The following is a 25,455-nucleotide window of genomic DNA, read 5'->3' as shown; positions in this document are numbered from 1 at the left end:
GACCCACAAGAAAATATACTCTTCTAGAGTATGCTCGATTAAAAGCAAATTCTATTAAAGATTACATACACATTGCTAGATGTGACCCGGTCAAGGGATTTCCCTCAGATCTATTAGAATCTTCACTTTGTTAGAAGTGACCTTGTCCAAGGATTTAAAACACTCATTCACAATGTTACCTTCCAAGAGGATTTACAAATAATACTGTTAAGTCCACTCGGTTAAGATATTTCCTGTCACTTACAAGCATAAATAACAGTAATAAAATATATCTGCAACTTCACATCTAAAATGTTAAAGCAGATTCTATATGCTCAATGTGCTCAAGATAATCTTGTCATAAGACTTATCTTTCTCCTTGCTGGGCTTCTCAATTTGTTCTTCAATCCGATCTTCAATCTTCTGTACTCAGTAATCAGTTCTGTAGCATCACTGTGCTTCAGTTTGCCTGCCTCTCTTGTTCAACAACATTACTTTATTTATAAGCAATTCCCAACCACTTAATCTCCTTAATCACATTTCCCATGATTAATCTTAGCCATCAGATCTTCAAACTTGACTAGGTTCATTGTATCCTTCGATCTGAAAAATGTTTTATATTGCCTTGAAACTTGTATACCTTTCTTGGTACTTGTGCTCGGTTAGGACCGTTCAATCTGTGCTGTAGATCTTACTCTTGAATTTTAATTGTCGTTGATCCTTAACAAACTTCTTGCACAACATTCCTATCTTCGATAAACCTCCAGCTCATTGGAATCCTTCATTAAATAATGTATACACTTTATATAATGCATTCTGTTACTGCTCAGTTGATACTCGATTTATATTGAACTTTACTCAGTAGACATTCTCTTCTTGGTGACTTTTTCTTTCATTAACCAACATTGGTAACCTTGGAGTTTACCGACTAGCTCCTTGCTCGGTAAAATAGAATAGTATCAAACCTTTACTCATTCTATTACATAAAATCTTTTCCCCTTCTTGTTCAGTCTTTGAATACATATATATAGGACATCAAAACAATCAAAACATCATAATCTCATCACTGTCTAACTCGGTAATAGTTGCCCATTGAATAACTTATTACTCCCCTTCATTTTCACATTCTTTATGTGTCACTTACTGACATCTTTATACTCATCAAAACATACTTTTTTAGATATCACAACATTATACTGAATCAAAAAATCAATTGCTTGACATCAATGACAAAATAATAATATTAAGACAGTAATCATTCTTTATCAATTATATCATTCATCTCCAACAACCTTCTTAATATCATCAACCATTAAACTTATTGTAATGCCAACAATCTCCCAACTTATTGTAATGCCAACAATCTCCCCCTTTGGCATTGATGGCAATACCAACTTGATTTATTCCAATTGATTCAAACTGTTGTTATTCTTCTCCTGTTATTCTTGAGCTATAAAATTGTCTTGTAATCTTCTGTTACTAGTCTTCTCCCCTTTGAGCTATAACAGTCATCTCCCCCTTTGAAAAAAATGCCAAAAGTAAGACTGATCTATAATTACTCCCCCTATGAAGTAATTTCCTTACAGTTCAGACATATACAAATGTATCTCGGTCAAAGCAACTTGTCTTCATTCACTATTTCCTGCACAACTTTAGACATCTTTCTAAAGTGTGTAAATCAGCATCAACTTACAAATAGTATTCTTTGGAGTCATAGAATTGATGCTGTCACCAAACTCTGTCAGTGAGAGCTAGATAGGGGTAGGACCCCTAACTTACTTCTGAGATACTCAAAAGTGTCCCTTGGCAGTGGCTTTGTGAAGATGTCTGCGATTTGTTCCTTTGTGCTAACATATTCCAGCACAACATTCTTTTCTTGAACTTCTTCTCTAAGATAATGATACTTTATAGAGATATGTTTTGTCTTAGAGTGCATTACCGGATTCTTTGAAATGTTAATAGCACTTGTATTATCACAAAATATAGTTACTGGCCCGGTAACTGTCTCATTCATTCCTTCCAATAGTTGTTTGATCCATGCTATATTGGTACAATTCAATGCTGCAGCGACATATTCAGCTTCAGCTGTTGACTGTGAAATGCATCCTTGTTTCTTGCTAAGCCAACTTACTAGTCTTTCTCCCAAAAAGAAAGCTCCACCGCTTGTGTTTTTCCTCTCACCAATATTTCCTGCCCTATCAACATCAGTATAGACTTTTAAGTCAAAATCATTCCTCTTTTCATATAGTAGACCATAATCTTCAGTGCCTCTCAAATATCTGAAAATTCTCTTGACTGCTGTCATATGAGTTTCTTTGGGATCTACAGAAAATCTTGCAGCTATACCTACTATATGTGCTATATCAGGCCTGTTGTGAACTATATATTGCAACTTTCCAATCATAGATCGGCAATGTGTCTCATCAACAGATGCAGATTCATCATTCTTTGATAGTTTACAATTAGTAGTCATAGGAGTACTTACAGGTTTAGAATCCTCCATTCTAAATTTCTTCAAGATTTCCTTTATATACTTGGATTGAGTAATGAAAATCCCATTTTTCATTTGCAGTATTTGTAAACCTATAAAATACTTTATCTCACCGATTAATGACATCTCAAATTCTTTGCACATTTCATTTCCAAAGTTCTTACATAAAGAATTATTTCCACAAATAATAATATCATCAACAAATATGGCTGACATCAGTATTCCATTCTCATCATTCTTCATATACATGTTGCTATTCTCACTAGTCCTTATAAATCCAATCTTTACTAAGTAAGAGTGCAACCTTTCATACCATGCTCTAGGTGCTTGCTTTAGACCATATAAAGATTTGTTCAACTTACATACTTGATCTTTATTCTTCTCTTCAATAAATCCTTCAGGCTGTTCAATATAGACTTCTTCTTCTAGTATACCATTAAAAAATGCAGATTTAACATCCATTTGATATACCTTGAAATTTTTGTAAGCAACATATGCCAACAATGTTCTTACTCCTTCAAGTCTTGCTATAGGTGCAAAAGTTTCTCCATAGTCTATTCCTTCTTCTTGAGCATTACCGTTGCAAACTAGCCTTGCTTTATTCCGAATGACCTCACCTTTTTCATTTAGCTTATTCCTGAAAATCCACTTTGTACGGATTACATTTTTCTCTTTTGGTCTAGGGACCAGTGTCCATGTTTCATTTTTCTTGATTTGATCAATCTCTTATTTCATAGCATTTATCCAATCTTCATTGCTTAATGCCTCTTTTACTATCCTCGGTTAAAATTTGGATATCAGACATGTGTTGTGTCTCAGTTTATTCCTTGTCATCACTGGAGCATCCTTATCTCCTATAATTTGACTTGATGCATGATTTCTTCTGACATATTTTGCTAATATAGGCTCGGTAGGCTTTGTATGATCTTCTTCATCACTCGGTAACTGAGTAATTTCTTCATTGGCTTTCTCGGTAAGACTTGTCGAATGTACATATACAAACTCTTCATAATCTTTTGGTTCTTTGGAGTTTCCTTCATTATTCCTTTCTAAAAATTCATCAATTTTCACATTTGCACATTCCACAATTTTGTTAGATGATTTGATCAGACATTTAATTGCTTTACTCCTAGAGGAATAACCAAGAAATGTTCCTTCCTCACTTTTCTGATCAAATTTTCCATTTCTATCATCTTTGTGAACATAACATCTACTTCTTAATATTTTAAAATAAATTACATTTGGTTTCTTGTCATACTAGATTTCATAAGGTGTCTTCATAGTTCCTTTCTTTAGTTGTACCCGGTTCAAGGTGTAAACTGCAATGCTTATTGCTTCTCTCCAAAATATTTGAGGTACTCTCTTTTCTATCATCAAAGTTCTGGCACAATCTACAATTGATCTATTCCTTCTTTCAGCTATTCCATTTTGTTGTGGTGTCCTTGGTGCTAGCACTTGTCTCTTTATACCATGATCATTGCAAAATAAGTTAAATTCATCAGAAATGAATTCTCCTCCTCTATCAAATCTAAGACATTTCAACTGTCTTCCTGTTTCTTTTTCAAATCTTGCCTTATACCATTTGAACATTTGAAAAGCTTTTGATTTCTCTTTTAGAAACATAACTGACATCATCCTTGAGTAATCATCCACAAATAATATGAAGTATTTATCACCTAGTGACTTTGAACTTTCATAGGACCACAAAGATCAATGTGTACAAGATCTAAAATTCCTTTAGAAGTGTAAGACTTACTTTTAAAGCTTGATTTTGTCATCTTACCCATCTGGCATCCTCGACATATTGCATTCTCAGGTTTTTCCAAGCTTGGTAGACCTCTTACACGATGCTTCTTACTTGTTTTGATCAGATTATCAAAATTTACATGACAAATCCTTTTATGCCATAACCAGGTATCTTCTATTTTTGCATACAGACAATGGTTCCGAGTTAAGTCAAGGTGAAATGTATTACCTCTTGTTTGAGTCCCGGTAGCAGCCAACTTTCCATGCTTGTCATGAACTTTGACAATTCCTTTCTGAAATTCTATTCGGTATCCTGTATTATTTAGCTGTGCTACACTCAACAAATTGTATTTCAGACCTTCAACCCAATATACATCATCACATTTAGCATTGTCAAAAAGTGTGATTGTACCTTTACCTTTCACAGGACATGGTGCATCATTACCAAATCTTACATGACCTCCATCATAATCTTCTAATTTAACAAACTTGTGTTTGTCACCTATCATGTGATGTGAGCATCCACTATCTATGATCCAAGAATCATTTTTATTTATGTGTGATATTAAGGCTTTTTCTTCATAGCTTTCTTCATCTGATCCATCTTTGATAGCCACATATAGAACTTCCTCTATCTCAGTCTCATCAGATTTATCATCATTGGATTCCTCATCAGCTACTAGGCATGTCTTTCTTTCTCTCCTTCTGAAGTCTCGGTGTCTTTTGTATTGGTTGTCTTTCTGTCTGTCATCTTGATATTCTTTATTTTCATCATCTTTGTCAGGATAGTTAGAAGCCATATGTCCAATTTTATCACAATTAAAACATTTTAAAGGTAACTTCCCTTTATACTTACCTTTGCCTCTCGGTAACCTTCTGGCCAATAATGCTTCAAACTCTTCTTGCTTTCTGATTTCCTCACATAGTTTGTGTACTTCTTCCATGTTTTTGCAAAATCTCTCACTTTTTCCACTGTGATTTCCTTCAGCATACTTAGACATTCTATCATTATAATCTTCAGATTCACTGAGATGAAAAGAACTGAATGCAGATTCAACTTTGTTTACCGAAGACCCACTGTTATCAAAATTACTTACTCAAAAGCATATAGCTTACTGATAGTAGCATCCAAAGAGACTCACATGTTTGGTACAAACCTCAATTCATTAATTGTAGAGACTCTAATGGCATAAGTAGGTAGAAGTGTTCTCAGCAACTTACTTGTTACATCCTTTTCTTCAATAGTTCCTCCTGCTCCTTTGATTTGATTGACAATTTCCTTTAAGCTTGTACTGTATTGGATTATGTTCTCACCTTCATTTATTCTCATGGATTCAATTTGTCCTCTTATACTGTCTACTTTTTCTCTTTGAACATGTTCATCTCCACCATACACTGATGTGAGCTTATTCCATATTGCTTTGGCATCATTACAACCTTCTAGATCATTAAACTCTGAGTCGGTCAAAGCTGATGTTATCTCTATCATTGCTTGAATGTGTTCTTGCTTTGCCTTTATTTCTTCCATTGTCATAGGGTAGGTGCTAGGTGCAATGTAATCGTTCTCCAGATAATACGTTGCATATTCTCTAATTCCTAATAAGTGCAGCTTCATCCTTTTCTGCCATGTGGTGAAACTTGACTTGTTCAGCTTTGGTGCATCCCTTTTATACATCTTTGGATCTTGCCTCAAGTACCTTTAAAATTTTCTTCCAGAGTCTAAGATCTGATACCAATTATTAGTTAGATGAGAGGGGGGGGGGGTGGGGGTGAATCAGATAACCTCAATAATAATTACTCTAATCAGATTCAACCCCGGTAGCATTTACTTGATATGCAACTTATGACTGTAAATCATTCAAACTCATAAATAGATAAACATGAAACATTAAATCACATTTGACACCATATTTAATGTGGAAACCCTAATAGGGAAAAACCACTATGGGATTTCGGACCCACAAGAAAATATACTCTTCTAGAGTATGGTCGGTTAAAAGCAAATCCTGTTAAAGATTACATACACATTGCTAGATGTGACCCGGTCAAGGGATTTCCCTCAGATCTGTTAGAATCTTCACTTTGTTAGAAGTGACCTTATCAAAGGATTTCAAACACTCATTCAGAATGTTACCTTCCAAGAGGATTTACAAATAAGACTATTAAGTCCACTCGGTTAAGATATTTCCTGTCACTTACAAACATAAATAACAGTAATAAAATATATCTGCAACTTCACATCTAAAATGTTAAAGCAGATTCTATATGCTCAATGTGCTCAAGATAATCTTGTCATAAGACTTATCTTTCTCCTTGCTAGGCTTCTCAATCTATTCTTCAATCAGATCTTCAATCTTCTGTACTCAGTAATCACTGCTATAGCATTACTGTGCTTCAGTTTGCCCGCCTCTCTTGTTCAACAACATTAATTTATTTATAAGCAATTCCCAACCACTTAATCTCCTTAATCACATTTCCTATGATTAATCTTAGCCATTAGATCTTCAAACTTGACTAGGTTCATTGTATCCTTTGATCTGAAAAATGTTTTATCTTTCCTTGAAACTTGTATACCTTTCTTGGCACTTGTGCTCAGTTAGGACCATTCAATCTGTGCTATAGATCTTACTCTTGAATTTTAATTGCAATTGATCCTTAACAAACTTCTTGCATGACATTCCTATCTTCAATAAACCTCGAGCTCATTGACATCCTTCGTTAAATAATGTATACACTTTATATAATGCATTTTGTTACTGCTCGGTTGATACTCGGTTAATATTGAACTTTACTCGGTAGACATTCTCTTCTCAGTGACTTTTTCTTTCATTAACCGACATCGGTAACCTTGGAGTTTACCGACTAGCTCCTTGCTCGGTAAAATAGAATAGTATCAAACCTTTACTCATTCTATTACATGAAATCTTTTCCCCTTCTTGTTCAGTCTTTGAATACATATATATAGGATATCAAAACATCATAATCTCATCACTGTCTAACTCGATAATAGTTGCCCATTGAATAACTTATTAGTCCCCTTCATTTTCACATTCTTTCTGTTTCACTTACTGACATCTTTATACTCATCAAAACATACTTTTTAAGATATGGCAACATCATACTGAATCAGAAAATCAATTGCTTGATATCAATGACAAAATAATAATATTAAGATAGTAATCATCCTTTATCAATTATATCATTCATCTCCAACAACCTTCTCAATATCATCAACCATCAAACTTATTGTAATGCCAACAATCTCCCAACTTATTGTAAGGTAATGTAACACTTCCACCAGGAATTCAAAGAGAAACTTAGACTCTTGTATTTCTAGTATAGATGCCAAGGTGGCCATAGCATCTGCTACTCTATTTGCTAATCTGTGAATCTGCTGGAATGATACAAAAGTAAAATACTTCTTGAGATCATCAACCATTCTCTTATAAGGAATCACTTTCCCATCTCGAGTCTGATATGTATCATTTATTTGATTGATTATTAGCTAAGAATCTCCATAGATGTGTAATTCAATAACCTTCCATTCGATAGCCAACTTGATCCCGTTTACTAGAGCTTCATACTCTGCAATGTTGTTTGTAAAAGCTAAAATAATCTTGTAAGCCTTTAGGATTGAATAATTTTGAGGAGTAATAAAAAGTATTCCAGCACCGGAACCATTTTGAGTGAAAGACCCATCAAAGAACATCTTCCAGGATTGTTGAGTAAGGTGCATTATGGATTCATCTGGAAACTGTATATGCAGCGGTTGAGTGTCTTCAAGTGGAGCCTGAACAAGTTGATTTGAAATCATGTGTCCTTTGATGGCTTTGCATTCCACATATTCGATATCAAACTTTGTAAGAACCATGACCCATTTAGCCAATCTTCCAGTGAGTGTTTCTTTGTCGAGAAGATACTTAAGCGGATCAATCTTAGCTACTAGCTTGATAGAATGTGCTAACATGTAGTGTCTCAATTTTTGTGATGCAAAGACCAATGCCAAGCATGCTTTTTCTAATATAGTGTAGTTCATTTCATAAGACACCAATGTTCTTCAGATGTAATATATAGCTCTCTCTTTTTTATTTTCATCCTATTGTGCCATAAGTGCCCCCAATGATGAATCGGTGGCTAATATGTGTAAGATCAATGGTTTACCCTGAATTGGTGGCATCAATATTGGTGGATTGGACAGGTACTCTTTGATCTATTGAAGGTGTTGTTCACATTCTCGATCCTAGTTGTATATTACTCCTTTCCTCAACTTTTGTGAAAGGTTGATATTTGTCTACTAGTTGAGAAATAAAGCATCGAATTGATTGGAGACGTCCCTATAAACTTCTCATTTGACTAATGTTCTTCAGAAGCGACATTTCCATTATAGCTTGGACCTTCTCAGGATCAACCTTGATTCCCTTCTTTGAAATGATGTAGCCAAGTAGTTTACCAAATGTCACTCCAAATGCACACTTTTTTGGATTTAGCCAGAGTTTGAATTTTTCCATTCTGTCTAGTATAGGGCCTAGCTCTTGAATATATGTGGATCTCTTCATAGTCTTCACTAAAGTGTCATCAACATAATCTTCCATATTCTTATGCATCATATCATGAAAGATAGTTGTTACTGCTCTTTGGTAAGTTGCTCCTGTGTTCTTTAGCTCAAATGGCATGACATTCCAGCAAAAGGTTCCCCATGCATAGGTGAAAGCTGTATTTAATTGATCCCCAGGAGCTATTTTGTTCTGATTATAGCCAGAGAATCCATCCATTAGTGAGTACATCTCATACCCAGTAGTCACATCGACTATCATATCAATGTTTGGCAATGGAAAGTCATCCTTCGGACAAGCTTTGTTGAGATCTTTGAAGTCTGTGCAAACCCTAATAGATTAGTCTACCTTTGATACAGATACTATGTTTGAAATCCATTCCACATAGTCTATAGCTTTGATAAAACCAGCTTTTAGTAGTTTTTCTAACTTAGCCTTGACTAGTAGTGCCATGTGAGGGTGCATCTTAAGGAGTTTTTGATTGACTAGTTTAACTCTTGGTGTGATAGTAAGATGGTGCATGATAAGATCAGGATCCAGGTCTGGCATTTCATAGTATGTCTATGCAAAATTAATCTTCTTTTATGAAAAGAGATGAGTGAAATCTTTCAATTCTTCTGCTAATAATGATTGAGCTACATGAATGATGTGTGGTATCTCTTGACTCCCAATGTTCACTGGCTGAGTTGGCTCGATCAATATAGAAGACCTCTCCTAGAAATGACTTGGCAGTATATCAAGTATCTCACCTTTAGGTGCCTCAGAGAGGTTTTCACCCTTAGGTACGTCCTTTATTTTCTCTTTTTTTAGATTCTGACACTGCCACAATGTGGTTTTCTCCATCAGATCTTTTATTTTTATTTTTCTAGTTTTTGTGACTAAGATACTTGATATTTGTTTCAGTCATGTTTTCACTCTATTTTCCGGTGGAAGAGTACATGGGTTCAACTGCGTTTAGGTAATAGGCTAGCGTATAGTCATTGGAAAAAGTAGGTACATTCATGGGTTAGTCTTTTAGACTACAGTCAATTAATTTAGGATGTACCAAGAATAGAGCGTGGATAGGTTTGAGGGAGTTCACAGTATTGTCATCATAACTATGAATTGAAAAGTCAAGTTCTAGAAGACTACCTTGCGTAAATGTCTCAAGATCAGGAAGAGTCAGCACATGATTATTAAAGTGCACGTTAATATTTAGCTGACCTAATCCAATAGACCTACTTGTAGCATCATTCTCTACGCCAAACTAGACTTCATATCGAGGTTCGACAGTAACAAGATCAATAGACAAATTCTCATCATTTACATCAAAGGATTTAGAGTTTGATGTTAAGTAGATGTTGTCATAAATAGGACAATTTTTAGAGTCACCAGAGTCATCCAATGAAGTTTCTGAATCTTCTTCAAGTGGTTGAGTGAATGTATGTATGGTATCAACACCTACATCCCTAATGCTGCAAGTTCCTTCAAGATTTGGCTCATTTATCATTTGTATCTGACACACCTATTGACATGATCTTGATGTTTCTGTGACTCCCTGTCATCTACTCCATTCAACTTCCTCTGGATTAATGATTGGTTCTGCTTTTGTAGCTTCCAATTCTTCTTGTGTAGTCCCATACTTGATTTGTTCTATCTTTTTAGAGGGTTACATAATAGATGAATTTTTTTTTGGTATTCTTCCTTCCTTCAGCCCTTGTTCATAGTCTTTTTGTCTTTTTAGTCTGATTTCCTGTATCTCCTTTTCTAGCTTTAAGTGCATCAGCTCTTGAGTGTCATTTGTGATATCACTGGACTCTTCTAGAGTTTTTGTACTGGATGTATCTAAGAGGTGGTTTGAACCCCATTCATACTCATTTGAGTCAGTCTCTGAATCATCTACTTGTTACCTACCAGTGTATGTGACTGGAATTTTCAATGGTGCAAACAATTCTCTGATTCTTTCTACTTCATCTCTCATATCTTTTGGAACTTCAACTCCTTGCATTGTTGTAGCTGACACCATCGGAACTTGAGTACTGACTGTTTCTTCTCTCTTGATTAGTAGTTCTTCTTGTTCTTTTCTAAACTCTATTTTTTTTTGTTTAGTGTCGACTTCCTGTGATGTTGAAGGTGATATCCTTTTCTTCCACTTAGACTTAGAAGCATGTTTTTGGTCTGATGTCTTTTTTGGATTGTATCCCAATCCAACCTTATCATTTATAGATTTTGTTTGCAGCTGAATTGGTTCAGTAATACCCTCTTGATGTTTTCCCAGGGGACCAGTTCCTGAATATCCCATGCATTGGATCATTTTGTAGCCGGGACCATATTGGGTTGGGGAAATCTCACAATGTCGTACTTCCTCGTTTTGACTATCTTCCCTAAAAATCCACTTAAGAACAACATCCTCTTCTATTTCATCTACCAGGGAAGTAGAATATTGTACAAAAAGACCATCATATATGATATTCGGTGTTGAAGTCTGTGTTCTCATAGCCTCTGATGGTTTGCCCAACTATTTCGGTGATGGAGGAAGAAGACTAATGAAAGTACTGGTTCTATCTTGTATCCGTCCATGCCAGTATTTGTAATCTTCAATTTATTTTCTAAATCCTTCATCAGAGCTTTTGGACTTTCATTTGTAGAGGCTTCCCTATTATGAGGCACAAAGGTATCAACACCTTTTGTCAATGCATTACAGGGGAGATTTGTATCAGCATGGATACTGACTTCAACTCCATTATAAGAAAATTTTAAGCATTGATGGTATGTAGATGGAACTGCCTTCATTTCATGAATCCACAACCTACCCAGTAAGATATTGTATGACAAAGGAAGATCAAGTACTTGGAAAATGACATCTCTATCTACAGGTCCCACCCTGATTGGTAATGATACCAGACCTTTAGAGGTCCTTTCTTCTTCATCATAAGCTTTAATTGTTATTTTCTTGGCCGGATCAATGATATTTTTAGAAAATCCTAGTTGTGTAAGCAAACTGTAAGTACAGATATTCAACCTCGTGCCTCCATCTATCAAAACACATTTAACTCTATGTTTATGGATCATGGCTTTAATATGCAATGGCTGGTTATGTGGATGATTTAGCAAGTTGTCATCTTCTTCAGAGAAGGTCAGATAGTGAGGTGAAGTTAGATGACCCGCCATAGACTGAAACTGATCAATATCTAAATCTTTTGGAACATTAGTGGTGAGAAATGCTTTGGCCAGGATCTCTTTATGAGTAGAAGAGATTTTAAGCAACTCAAAGATTGAGATTTTAGCATTTGTCCTCTTCAGTTGGTCAACAATGCTATATCTAGAAGGATTATAAAATATCATAATTTTCTTGTATATTAACTCTAGATATGCATAAAATTAGTGAGTGTGTATGGTAACTCCAACCTCTTGGAATGTACTACAAAATCCCATCAGATTCTTTTTGTTTGTTTGACGAGGTTGGTAGGTTTGATGGTGTTTGAGCTGAAGTTGAAGAACTAGCCCCTTGGAGAGTTACTTTCTTTTGAGAATGGGTCATAGCATTTGCATGTCATGATTCATGTTGTTTGTCCTTGATTATAATCACATTGCAATATTTAGGTTGGGAAGACTCAATCACATTGATGACATTGTCATTGCTGGTATAAGCATAATTTACTTTGGCACCTCCTTTTGACTTTGAGGAATCAGCGTGTTCATAAATAGTTAAAGGATCCTTAAAAGCTTTGTGATCAACATTTGTCAGGTGATTCCCGACAACAATTTTTCTAGTGTCTATGAGATCTGGAATCTCAAGCTTGAGCTTCATCCAATTGTTTGTGCTATGACCTTTATTTCAATGGTAGTCACAATATTCATTTTCTCTCCACCATTTTGGTTTGACTTCCGGATCATATGGCCTAGAATTATCTGGTAACGTTATCAGGTTGTTTGCCAATAGGGTTTTAAAAGCAGATTCGTATGATTCTTCTAGAGGAGTGAATTCGCGTCTAGGTTTCGAAAGCCAAGGTTTCTCTTTGAACCACTCTTTTACCTTCTTTAGAGGATTTTCTGTTGCAGTTTCAGTTGCTTTGAGTGCTTGCGTGCTACTAGCCAAGTTTAATATCATGGGTTTTGAGTTGGTTTTAATAGTGTCTACTACTCTATCATTAACAACGTTCTTGTTGTTGTCTTTGCCATACTTCCAATACTTGTTCTTCTCTTTAGAGCTAGATCCTGGTTGTGTTTCTTTCCAAGGTGAGATATCTCCTTTTCTTATAAGAACATCTTCCATTCGGATATAATTATCTATCATTTTGTTAAATTATGGGTGCACTTGCATTTGGATACTATATTTCAATTCATGGATCAGATTGTTGACGAATATATCCATTTTCTCATAATCTTGGATAGGCCGTGAATACCTAGAGAACATCTTTCTCCAATGTTGGAGGAAAGTGAGAAAAGGCTCCCCTATTTTCTGTTTGGTATTACAAATTTCAATCATAGTAACATGATGTCGAATGTTATAGGAGTATTGTTGTAAAAACAATTGGATTAGTTCTTCAAAAGTTTTTATTCCCTTAGGTAGACTTGAGAACCATTCCATAGCTTGTACCCCCAAACTCCTCGAAAAAAGGTGCATGAGATATGTTTGGTCGTGCATGAACTCCATACATAAAGCACAAAATTCTCTGATATGGTCCTAGGGATCTGAGTTACCATCATATTTGTCAAATTTTGGGATCTCAACTCGTGAAGGAAATGGAGGCATGCATAAGTTTTTGTCAAACAGAAATAGGCATATTGTCTCCAGAGAATATTGTTTTGGGGACTTATCCTTATTTTTCAGTTCTGTGATCTTAGTCCACAAGGCTTGTAATTGTCTGTGTACCATTATTATAGGTGATTCTTCTTTTTTAGCAATGAGAGTCTGAACGTCATATCTAGTAGGAAGTTTGGCACCTTGTTTTGCTAGTTCTAGAAAATAGTTTTCTTTTTCTCTAGCCATGATAACCTTCATCATTTTTTGGAAATATTTATCCTTTTGACATCTATGAATATCTTTTTCTGGAGGTTCAGAGTCTTCAGATTCACTTGATGAGGAATCATTGTTGGTATCATGAATATTGAGGTCATCTTCATTATTTTGTTCTATTCTAGGTATAGTGGGAGATAAAGGTTCATCATAAACTGGTATCTCTGATGATGAAGGTTTATTAGTCAGAGGATCCTCTTCGTAAAATGGATTATCTTTATATGAAAAGGGTTTCCCTTTGCCCTTGGCATCTTTCTTACGAGAACTCTTGGTTTGAATAGGCATTTTTATTGATTGGTGTGACCTAAAGTTGTTTGTGATGGAGAAGTCAAGATCAAATTCAGAGCTAGTTGTTCGGTTAACGTATTGTTTGAGAGAAGAAACTAAGATATAGTCTAGTTTCAGAAGAAATATATCTTGTATAATACATTTATCTAAGTTGATCCAAGAGAAGTGACTAAGAATCAGTCTGGTTTCAAGAACGATCTATCCTATATAAGATGTTATCTAAGTGACTTAGGTTTGATAAGTAGTTGATTGAACTAGCTGAAAGATGATCAACCAAATCGTGCAACACAAATGGTAGAGGTACACTGTCTTGATCTGTTTATGCTCAGGATGAACCAGTATTATGCTCGCTATAGACTGTTTTAGGCAAGATTGACTGTTCTGGACTGACAAAATCAGAGATCCGTACGACAGGTTTTACAGGACCAGATGACAGTATGCTAGCTTCAGGATAATGACAATAGTGTTTCGTACAAGTTTCTACCTAGTACCATATGTTAGATGGGTATGTCTGGAACGACAGACTATTCAGTGCAAAAGTTTATCGTACGACACAAGATACAAGGTAAAATGACAATTCTTAGAACCAAACAAAAGACAATCAGAGATCGTACGACACATGATGAAGGCTCAAATGACAAACTGTTAGGACAAATGGAATATTGCATGACATAGAATATGAATTAGGATGCTAAATAAGAAGACTCGTACGACTATTTTCTGGACAGAGGCAAAATTCTGGGTTTTCAAGGATTGAGTATGATCAGATTTGAGATGGACTGAGTTTTTTATTGCTGACTGATGATGAGCAGTTTAGGGGTGGACTGAGTTTTTGACAGCTAAGATATACTAGTTTTGTGACACAGACAAAGTTTTTGATCACTGAGTTGTTTCTTGTTTTTTCCAATTTTGGTATTCCAGTTTTAGTTTGAGGGATGAAAACACAGAAAATACGTAATATGAATAATAACTCCAATCACAACATGCAAACCCTATGGAAATTGGTGAGAGAAGAAAACCTTTTCTTGTAGACTTAGGTACACACCCAATAGCTAATTAGAATACAACTACTGAGTCTCACGCAATGGACTCTCAACGCCGTATTAACTGACTCCAAATGCTAATGGGGGCACTAAATGACAAGTATCTTGGGAGAGTTACTATCTCTCTTGCATAAAGATTATCCCCCCTTTTGGAGGTGAACAAAAGTAGCTTCTAATTTTAATTGGAACTAGTAAGGGATCCGTTCAGCACGTCGAGATATAAACTCAATTAAGAGGTCTCTCAGCCTTGAAAACCAAGGTTTAATATACCCGAGGGTACATAGGAGAGCTATTCCTGAGCATTGTCATTGACTTGATTTTCATCAAATCAAGTTTATTTTATAGTGGGTTGGAGTACTTGGAATTTAGTTGTTCCCACTTGGGTCATTCCCCTCTCACTAGCCGTAATGGCTATAGAGTTATTAGCTCCTTGTAAGGGCAGGCCCGCTAAAGATATACAAATCTCAAACTTAAAGAAAATGCCTCAAGGGTTTGGATTTATGATTGTCTATACAAAAAAGAGAAAACTCTCCTACCTCTCAAAATTTTCTTAAAACATGAAAGATAGATTTGTTCTTTAACCAGATAGCAAGTTAGGTGCCTAAAAAAATGAATTTAATGAATACACAATGTTTACTCGAATCTCCTCGGGCAACCTACAAAGATAATGAATTAGTAGTCATATTGTCTTTGTGCGGCAAGCATATTCTTTGACAAACGTTCTACAAAAATTGATTAGGCTATGAAAATTCTTCAGATAAACATATAACTAGCCAGGGTCAGCGTTAGTGTAATCAAAATTGAATAGAAAACCTGAAGAATGAAACTTGCTTTTTAACCCAACAGAATACAAAAACGTACGATGATTCTCACTGACTAGTACGATAATTCATACAGGATCGTACGATAATTGAAGTTTGTAATTCTAGCATATAGGAAATGTTGTATGATAATACACAGAAATTGTACGGAAAAAAAATATGAAAAGTCAAAAATCTAAAAAAAATAAAAATAAACAGTTAGTCATGGAGGCCGAAAAAAAAGTAGTCTTCAGCCCCATGGTGGGCTCCAGAAATGTGTGTGTGAAAAAGTGAAATAAGTTTGATAGCTACAAGACACAACACTTCAATTAAGTCATTACATGTATGGTTAGATAGATATAAGCATGAATAATAAAACCATAACAAAGCGACTAATTGCCTTCTAAAAGATGCGAGTATAAGATTGCTCTCAAATTTGTATAAGCAATACCAATGACTAGACTACACCAAGACAAATGATTTAATCTATATGAGCATGATATTAAGCTAAATGGATGCAAGATGGATGAATAGATTCAAGCAATATGGATTCAAGCAATAATGGATTCAAGCATTCATGAATAAACTAAATATGCAAGAAGCTAAACTAAGATGCAATAATCTCAAAAAGCCAAGCACAATATATTCAATGACTCTAGAGCAAAAAAGTGTATAATAACAAATCTCTAGGGTGTTTAGAATGAGAGCTGAAAGTTGAATTTATAGAGAATTACAAGAGAGATCAAGAAAAAGCACAATTTAGGATTAATTGAAATAATTGAGAAATCAGATTCAGTTAACCTTGAGATAGATTCCAATTATAGTTTAATTGAAATGCATTCAGAAAAGAAGTTGAGTTTGTATTAGAAATAAGAATTAATTAATTCCATGCATTTGTGATAAAAATAGATAATTCTTTGATTTATCAAGAAAAGAGTCTTTTCAATGCAACTGAACTTCTTTTTCTAAAAAGCTTGGAGTTCCAATTTTAGAGAATAATTAAATTCCTTTTAATTGCTTTTCTGATTTCAAGTTAATCTCAGTTTAGAAAAAGAAATAATATCTTAAGTTTGATTTCTCTCAATTCAATTCTTTTATTTTATTTTCAATTTAACTCTTGCTTTGTGATTAATTCCTCTTTTGTAATAAATTAATTCCTTTTTTGCATGATTAAATGGCAAATTTATTAATTAATTAAATATGCAAAGGATATTTAATAAATTAAATAGGATAATTGATCAAAAAGATATTCTTGGAATGATTTAATTAATTAAATATATATTTAATTAATATTGAGTATTTGATTTGCCATGTGACATTTGATGATTAAAGAATTAATTAACGTGCTCAAGATTGATTTAATTGCCTTTGGTTAGGACCTTGGTGATGTTGTCAAGATTAGGGGCCCATGGTTTAGATGACCATTTTTAGGGTATTACACAAGTGTTAGACTCTCTAGCAGGTAAGCAATACTTTTCATTTTTGGATGGGTTTAATGATTATAATCAGATCAGAATAGCTCCGGAAGATCAGGAAATGACCACCTTTAGCCGCCCTTTGGGAACATATGCCTATTCAGTCCTTCCTTTTGGTTTATGTAATGCTCCTGCAACCTTTCAAAGGGTTGTTCTCAGTATATTTTTAGACATATCCCACGATTGTATGGAAATTTACATGGACGACTTTACTACTTATGGGACTACATTTAAGTAGGCATTACAAAATCTGACCAAAGTGTTGCAGCGGTGTGAAGATCACAATTTATCCCTAAATAGTGAAAAATGTTTTATGATGATGCAAGAAGGAATAGTGTTGGGGCATCAAATTTCTCAATCAGGTATTCAAGTAGATCCAGCTAAAATTGAAGTAATACTTGTTGTTCCTGCCCTTGTCAAACAAAAGGATGTAAAAAGTTTTCTAGGCCATGCAGGGTACTATAGGAGATTTATTAAGGAATTTAGTCAAATAGCAGGGCCATTGTATTCTTTATTGACAAAGGAAGTGGAGTTTAAATGGATAGTTGCATGTGAAAAATCATTTTCTAAACTAAAAGAAGCCTTAACCCAGGCCCCTGTGCTTAAAGGACCCGATTAGTCAATTCCTTTTCACATTCACACAGATGCATTCGATTTTGCAATAGGAGCAGTTTTGGGGCAGAAGCAAGGAGTTTTGGAAAATGCAATTTATTACATCAGTAAAAAATTGCAAGGACCAGAATTGAATTATACTATTACTAAAAAGGAAATGTTAGTTGTCATCTATGCCCTAAATAAGTTCAGACACTATATAACTAGATATGAAATCTTTATGCATACTGATCATGCAGCCATCAGATACCTCATGAACAAAAGCTCCATTACAAGTAGATTGGCAAGATGGTTATTGTTAGTGCAAGAATTTGATATTACTATTATAGATAAACCAGGGAAAGCAAATGTAGTGGTAGATTTTCTATCAAGGATTCAAACACCAGACAATGCTGAGGTCATTGATGATTCTTATCCAGATGAGCATTTGTTTTCCATCACTTTAAATAGTCCATGGTATATTGACATAGCCAACTACCTAGCAGCTAACAAGATACCCCCACATTTCTCACCCAAAGAGAAAAGACTGCTGGTAGAAAAGAGTTTCAACTTCTCAAGGATAGCAGATTGCTTATTTTATACAGGGCCAAATCAAGTTATGAGGCGCTGTGTAAGGGAAGATGACACATATGATATACTTCACGCCTGTCATGATGAGCCTTGTGGAGGTCACTTTGCAGCCAAAAGAACAACTCTCAAGATATTAACTACAGGGTACTATTGGCCAACCTTGCACAAGGATGAAATTAAATACACCAGGAAATGTGACAGATGTCAAAGAATGGGAAGACCAACTCAGTTTGATGAAATGCCTCTACACCCTCAGGTGGTTGTTACACCATTTGACAAATGGGGCATAGACTTTGTTGGGCCAATCGATCCATCATCAAATGGTCACTCCTGTATTCTTGTTTGTACTGATTATGTTACTAAATTGGTAGAGGTCAAAGGCTTCAAGCATGCCAGAGATAATAAGGTAGAAATTTTTTTATATGAGGAAATCTTCACTCAGTATGGAGTTCCTAGAGAAATAGTAATAGATCAAGGGGCACAATTCACTTCCACTCTGATCACAACCTTGGTTAATGAATGCAATATCAGGCATAGGAAATCCACTCCTTATCATTCACAGGCTAATGGACAAGCAAAGATCACTAACAGGGAGCTTGAATCAATATTGACCAAAATAGTAGCACTCAATAGAAAAGATTGGTCTAGCAGATTATTTGAAGCTGTATGGGCTTATAGAACCACCTCAAAAACTACAACAGGGTTTAGACCATTTGAATTGGTATATGGGACAAAAACAATGATGTCTGTAGAGTTTGGACATAAAACTTTGAGAACAACTATTTCTGCAGCACAAGAAGCAAGGCTCCTACAACTTAATGCCTTAGATGAGATAAGAAAGTCCACCTTGCAACATATCAAATTTGTTGAAAACCAGTGCATGAAGTGGCATTATCACTATATCAAAGATAAATCATTCAAACAAAGTGATTGGGCTCTTCATTATGGTTCTAGGTATAAAGATAATTTGGGAAAATTATAAACACGGTGGTTAGGACTTTATGAGATAGTTGAAACATTTTCTAATGGTGCTGTCAGATTATCTACCATGGATCCTATTAAGTTTAAATTGTTAGTCAATAGTCATCGGCTATGCTTATACCATAAACCTCTGAGCAAAGATGACTTTCTACAACAGTTTTCCACTGCCAAGCATGCCAAGATTCCTGAAGCAACTGTCGATGGCTTTGCCATCACCACTCCATCTTAAAATCTTTGCCGCATGATCATAATGAATACTTCCACATCTGGAGGGAGTACTTTTTTGTTAGCATTTTCACAAAGGGAGATTGTTAGCATCTCAGTAAGTTTGTTGGTATGAGGATATTGAGAAGGTTGTTGAAGTTTGTTGATATAATTGAGAAAGGATGATTGCTATCTTAATAACATTATTTTGTCATTGATGTCAAGTAATTGATTTTCTGATTCAGTATGATGTTGCCATATCTTAATGAGTATGTTTTGATAAGTATAAAGATGTCTGTAAGAGACACAAAATGAATGTGAAAATAAAAGGGGAATAATAAGTTATTCAATGGGCAACTATTACCAAGTTAGACAGTGATGAGATTATGTTGTTTTGATTGTTTTCATATCCTATATATGATTATTCAAAGACTGAACAAGAAGGAGAAAATATTTCAATCTATAGAATTAGTTAAGGCTTGATACTATTCTATGTTACCGAGCATGATGCTAGTCAGTAAACCCTAAGGTTATCACTATCGGTTAAAGAAGGCAAAATATCTATTGAGTGAAGTTCATTATTTACCGAGTAACAACCGAGTAATAACAGAATGCATTGGGTGGATAAATACATTATTAAATGTAGAATACCAATTAACTAGAGTTGATTAGATGATTGGTATGTCGTGCAATAAGTTTGTTGAGGATCTATGACATCAAAAATACAAGAGAAAAGATCTACAACACAGATTGAACGGTCATAACCTAGCACAAGTTCCAAGGCGAGGTAAAATGTTTTCAGATCGAAGGATACAATGAGCCTAGTCACGTTTGAAGATATGATGGCTAAGTCTGTGGGGGAAAAAGTGACACTAAGCAAACATGCCCTAATCTCACCTTCAATCACACATTTGTGGAATACGAAAGAGCCTAGAGGTATCACACAATTGGCTACTTCTTTTTGTGGAAGAGAGAGACACGGGCTACCTATTAGGATTTCTATTCCTTTGTTGTAATTGAAAGATAAAATGATGCAAGTTCAATCCCAAACCCCAAAGTGCAAGTATGAACTAATAACAAGATTTGCAGAATTGAACTTAAATAATGGAAAGCTGTAAACACAAGGACAAGACAAGAATGTAAATGCGTACCCGGAGTTAAAATCTGACTGAAAATGTTCGAGACGGGGGCGCGGGCGCCACTGTCCTGATTCTACCCCTGAAACTGCTCCAGAAACTGTTGTTTTGCACTCTGGAAAAAGCTGTCAAAAATGCTGAAAATGCTGTCTGTCAGGAGGACCAGGGCGCCCAGTGCCCCTATCCTGGCAGGACCAAGGTGCCCCACGCCCCTGTCCTGGTCTTTTGCTCTGCAATTTGGTGTGTGGTCCTGTCTCCGTCTGCTTCTTTCGGATCTGCAACTTGCGGCGTCGTCTGAATCCCGAAATCTGCACTTATGTCTGAAAAGGTGTTTTGGGCAGCTATATAGGGTTTTGCCTTAGTCAAACCCCTGCTTTGGTGATTTCCACCTCCACGAATAGCCAAGTTGTATTGTAAAAGTAATGTGTGTGCAGACCTTGTGTGTGTGCAAGATCCTAAAATGCAAGTAAGCAAACTAGAGCAACCTAGAAAGTAAACCCTAATTGCTTGTAAATGATAATGTAAATGCTCCAAATCAAGATGCAAAGTGATCTAAAGCATGAATACAAATGATATAATGAAGCTTATGCAAAGACATGAAAACAACATGAAATCATACCCAACCCCAAGGGAGGGGTACAAGCCAATCTTCAGTTGGTGATCCCTTATTGTTCTTCAATGCCTTCAAAGCCCTAAATGGATGAATGAAATTGATGGATGCTTGATGGATGGATGTTGAATGTTGTTGAAGTCTTCAAAGATCTGCTCTTTCGCTGCATAGAAGGTCCTTGAAAACCAAAAAATTGGATCTTTTCAAATGAAGAAAGAGAGCTCTTATATATGAAACCCTAGGTCTTAATTTCGACTTTTGGCTGACCTAGAGATTGAATATCCCACCAATTTCTTGGGGTTAAGCTTTATTTTATGATTGGATTGTGCTCCTAAAATTTCGGGAAAAATGTCTGGGATCATGTGCACGCCGGGCGCCATGGTCCTGACAACTTTTCACCAAATTTTCAGGGCCGTCGGATATGATGATTTTAGAGAGAATCCCGAAGTTACAGCTGATTTCGAGATGTTTTGACCCCCAAAATCAAGCCCCCAAGTTCAAAATAGGACCTAATTAGGGTTTTTGATTAAATGATGTATTGGAAGAATAAAATGAAAGGGGCACACTTCAATGAAAAGGGCCCAACTTTATGATATAGGAGATGATAAAATAGAACCTTAGACCTAATTAATTTAATTAATTAAGTGCTAAAGGGGAAATGCAATGCAAAATGCAAAATGCACCAAGGCGGGTGCTAAACTAGGTGTGAAATTGTACCACCCTAGCAAGTGCGTACAATTTACGACGCTACATTTAGCCCCCACTTTAGCGGTCATATGAACACTACGTGCATATGCAAGCTAAAGTACAGAAAAGTAAACATTATTTGAAAAAGGATATATCCATAAGTCTGTCGAACGAAGCCCCCAGCGGTATCTGCAGTACACAGTTAGGAACCGCACCCTACAAAACACATGTTAGATCACAAAATCACCTAATTCTTACTAAGGAAGGTGATGAAAGTTCGAGGGTAGCTATATGCCCCCCCCTGTTTCGGCTTGCTAATTTTAGTGAGTTGAAACAAGGTATCATGTTTACCACTTCGAATTGTTAAAGAATATTGATGACAAATGCTCACAAGAAGATTTGATATGAGATCAAAAACTAATGGAGAATCATTTGGTAAGAAAGAGGACTAAATCTCAATTCCAACACAACAAAGAGTGTGAGGATTTTGAGAGTTCTCTAAGACAAGATGAAGGATGTAAATGGAAACAAAATGCCAAGAGAAGAAAAGAAAGGAAAAAAGCATGAATACACACATTGGTGATCCATGAGAAGAATAGTGAGAGAGAAAACATGGACTTCTCGCCCCTAGATCTTGTCTAGGTGATCCATGGGATAAAGGACATGGAAAACTAGCCCCTAGAGTCTGTCTAGGTGATCCATGTAAGGGAGGAGAGTGAGAAAGTCTAGCCTTATGCCGCTAGTTCCACTCAACCTCATGCATGTGTGTGTAAGTGAGGTTAGAAGCATCTCATAGGAGTCTATGCCCGAGTATGCTACAACCTGTATATGTATAGTACAAAAGCGTGACATCTCGCTCTAAGAGTCTGTGCTCTGGTTCCGAGAATAATCACCTTGCATAAAAGAAAAATGGAGACATCTCGCTCTAAGAGTCCGTGCTCTGGTTCCGAGAATGACCCATTGCTCAAAAAGTGTAATGTTTATGTCATAAGAAAAGTAGAACAAGGATACCTACCTTCATCACACAAGAAGATACCCCAAAAATGCAACAATGTCATAGATCCAAGCAAGAGAGTTCTGCACTCCTTAAGCAAGGATAAGATAGTTGAAAAGGGATATCTTGTAGTATGTGTAAAGGAGATCCTTAGAGGAGAAGAAATCTTTGTACAAAAGACACCTATCCCCAAGAGGAATTGTTTTAGATAAATATAACATCTTCTAGAATAAGACAAAGAAGAGAATAAGAATGCAATACTTCCTTCTCTTGCGAGGTGAAAGTGATTCTTAATGAAGGATGACACTCTTTTTAACCCAATTGGGAGAGTGAATTCATTATGCATGTATTTTACCAAGTGCAAAAGAGGTTGTAATCAAGGACTTACACCTCTTGTAAGAGAGAATCCTTGAACAAACAACAACAAATGCATACAAGGAATAACATCAAGTAATAAAGTTGACACCATCCACGAAATAGGAAAAAAAAGTGGATCCTTAGATAAAAATAAGGAAAGATCATTGCCTCCCAAGGATAAGGATAATGAGAAGGACTTACACAATCTTCTAGGGAGAGATTTGGACATAAGCAAAAGAAGAGATGTATGAAATCATTCTTGTCCCCATAGGAACAGGAAAATTAGGCTATTATGTTCCTTCAAAAAATATGATTGCACTTGAAATTGTACCATCATGAATGACAATGAGCCCCTAGTAAACGAGCTACCAATGTCACATAATGATGAGCAACATAATAGCCATTAATGTTATTTAAAGACATGATAGACTAAATGAGGTATTTGAATATGACATGTTAAATGCTCAACTATAAGTGAGATCAAGAACATGTATAAAATGATAAAGATTGAATAAGAAAAGTCACATGAAATCTTAGAAGAGGGATGAGTGTAATTTATTAGGGCCTTATCCCTAGAGGAAAGGACTTTATGATGAATAGGAGATAAAGATTCATAAGTGGATTTAGAAATTTGAGGGGATTCATAAAGAGATTTGTTCATTGCCAAGATTTCCTTATGAGGGGAATGAGAGTTGATAGAAGTAGAAGATGATTTAGTTGAAGTGAGATCATCATCACTACTAAATACAGCATTCACATTGAGAGATGATCTTTTAGATGCTTTGGTACGTTTGCAGGGATTATAGCCGAGTCCAAAGGCATAATTGTGAAAATTAGTCTCTAGAGGAACTTTTATCCCTTGTTCATGAGCGCCACAACCATTTCCATGATACCCATGCTTAGCAAAAATGCGAAAACCACGACCATAACGATCAACCATTTCAGGAATAGAAGGTGGTTTTTCATAAGACAAAGAATCAAACTCTTCATAATTAGAGGTGTGAGGAGAAGAAGTTTGAGAAGCGGCCACAAAATTATTGCTCATAGGTTCAGGTAAGATTGATTGATTTTTAGTTTCTTCCTTCTTTTTAACTTTAACCTCTCTAGGAGGAACCCTATACTCACCTACAAAGGTGGGATTGAAATCAAGGGATCCCCAATCGTCTTCTGCGAGAACCTTCTCAGGATCAAAAGCCTTTTTATGCGTATATTCAAGTCGAGAAGGATCTTCTTCAGGAGCTTCAGACGCATCCAAAGAATTTTGATTATCAGAGGGTAAGGATCCATCCATAGGTATCTTGTTCAAAGAGTCATTACTAGAAGAGGAAGGCTTAGATGTTTGCAAACAAGCTTGAAAATTAGTATCACCTATCAAGGTATATGTCTTATTGTTATAAATGAATTTAACTTGTCTATGCAATGTAGAGGGGACAGCTTGCATACCGTGAATCCAAGGTCTCCCTAATAACAAGTTGTATGTTAGATTTCCTGACATAACATGGATAGGAGTAGGCAAAGTAACGGGTCCCACTGTGATGGGTAAGGTGATAATACCTAATGAAGACTTAGCCACATTATCAAAGCCTCAAATTGGACGAGAGTCAGGCTCAATAAGGGATGTATCCACATTCATCTTATGCAATAGATTAATGCTACACACATTAAGGCCAGAGCCATTATCTACCAGTGTTTGTCTTATAGCAGTGTCATTTATGATAACCACAATCATCAAGGGATCATATTGATGTTGAATTTCACTAGTAGGCAACTCATCTTGAGTAAACACAATTTGAGTTTTAGGATTCATCATAGAGTTCACCAAAGACACTATATTACTAGATGTATTAGGTGGAGGAACATTCAAATCTTTCAAGGCATCTTGTAACATTCCATGATGAGCGGAAGAAGTTTGGATCAAATCCCAAAGGGA

This window comes from Cryptomeria japonica, chromosome 3 (assembly GCF_030272615.1).
Source record: "Cryptomeria japonica chromosome 3, Sugi_1.0, whole genome shotgun sequence".
Lineage (NCBI taxonomy): Eukaryota > Viridiplantae > Streptophyta > Pinopsida > Cupressales > Cupressaceae > Cryptomeria > Cryptomeria japonica.
The sequence above is the reverse complement of the archived record's forward strand: the minus strand, read 5'-3'. Positions refer to the sequence as shown.